Genomic DNA, 1,928 nt, shown 5'->3' on the forward strand with positions numbered 1-1,928 from the left:
ACCACCTTTAACCCTACCATCCGTATCATAATTCTTTCCCCCCTTTTTTTTTTTTTTTTTTGGCACACTGAGTGGACCTTATTTTTACAATGTGTAGAAAAGAGACATTTAGATTTCCAAATGTATATTACAAAATGATCAGCAGCAGTTTTAAGCATTCCAGCAATGTTGCTAGATTCAACTTTGCTGACACAGGCAAGATTATTATCACATTTGAAAAACTAGACTCGTCCCGAGGAGACCTGGCATCACACAAGAACTGCACTGCTCAGGACCCAGTCCTGACCATATCTTCTTCCATCTCTTCACCCTCATGAGTGGGCCCTAAGCCACACTCTCTGCTGAGTATCTGACCAGGCTGCAGCAAGCCCATCCCCCTCTCCACTTCAGCCAGAGTTCATGCATTTGGTATAGTATTCTTGATCGCCTCCACGTCCCCTGGAGATGGCCCACCTTTCTTCTGGTCAGTAGCAAACCAGCACCTGGATGAAAGGTTTGGCTTCTCCAGGCCATATCGTTTGCAAACTGTTCACTTTGTTTGCCCTTGAATATTTCCTCTGCTTCCTGAGACCCTTTTGGTTTCGCTTTCTGGAAATCCAGTACTTTGGCTTGTGTAACTTTATAAATCACACACAGTCTGTAATGCTTCTTATTTGTTACAGGATTTCTTAGGATGCTTAGATAAGTCAGTGATTTGAGAAATGCCAGAGAGTTCAGATAAATGCCAGAGAGTTCAGATCACCCAGTCCCAAAGGACTATCGTTGGTGAGAATGAGTTCTGTCAGGGCAGGGCCTGCTCAAGCTCTTCACCTACACCGCATACTCTGTTGTTCACTAATAATGTTTCCAGGTTTCTTAACAAAGGAAAACCATCCAGTTTCCTGATCTCGTCAAAAACATCAGTAGTGTCTTACTGGTCTAAGGCAGCACCTAGATTTTCATTGACAGCAATTTTATATCCTTAGATCAGCTCACAGTCTCCCATGGCATTGGTGTACTGCACTGTCTGCTGGATCAGCTCCTCCATCAACTTTACCATCCTGCCACCCCACTTTTTAACTTAGGTCAAATAATTGATCCATTCCATTAAATCCTCACCAACAATGCTTTCTGTTAATTTTTTAACAAGAAAAATTTTCCTGCTTTAATAGATAAAATTGAATATTTTAAAAGCATGTCTGTGGTTAAAAATTAGGATAAATACTGGACCAGCAGGTAGCATGGAGGTTAAGGCACTGGATCCCACATGGCCTATTCTTCAGTTCAAGTCCTGAGCCTAGTAGCTTGAAAAATACACATGCTGGTGCATACCCAAAATCCTTAAAGGAGAATGAAAAAATTGCCACATGGCCATCCCCCCCCAGGGGGTGATTTCACACTTTCCCACCTCTCTTAGTCTCTCCCCCGTGAGCACAAATGAAATATCTAAAATAATAATAAGTTATATAATAATAAATTAGGATAAATATTTTTAATTAATATGCTTAGTATTATCCCTTTACTTTTCTTTGTTTGAAAATTATTCATTTTATTTGAAAGTGTGTTTTCTTCAAACACTATTGTTTACATGACACATTGCAAATAAGGTTTTTTCTTTTTGTTTTACATTAACTCTTGATATTGTTTCAAGTACTTTTGATGAAAACATTTTATCTAACTAGCTGAGCTTAGTCAACGTTTTTCCTTATTATTTTGTCTCTGTCATTAGCCTTAAGCAACACCCTAATATTAGGTAAATATTGGGCATGTTTTTCTGTTTCTCATGTTTACATTTCAGTTCTTCTATTAGTTTGCTAGAGCCACTGTAACAAAATACCACAAACTGGGCAGCTTCAATAGTAGAAATGAATTTTCTCACAGTTCTGGATACAGGAAGTCCAAGATGAAGGTGTTGGCAGGCATGGATTTTTCAGAGGCTTCTCTCCATG

General features: G+C 39.2%; 1 pseudogene; it reads right to left on the minus strand.

Moving 5' to 3' along the window:
* Positions 1-268: 268 nt before the first annotated feature.
* On the minus strand, positions 269-1,039 carry LOC102485512 (U2 small nuclear ribonucleoprotein A' pseudogene; annotated as a pseudogene).
* Between the last annotated feature and the right edge of the window lie 889 nt (positions 1,040-1,928).

This window comes from Tupaia chinensis, unplaced genomic scaffold (assembly GCF_000334495.1).
Source record: "Tupaia chinensis unplaced genomic scaffold, TupChi_1.0 Scaffold000060_1, whole genome shotgun sequence".
Classification (NCBI taxonomy): Eukaryota; Metazoa; Chordata; class Mammalia; order Scandentia; family Tupaiidae; genus Tupaia; species Tupaia belangeri.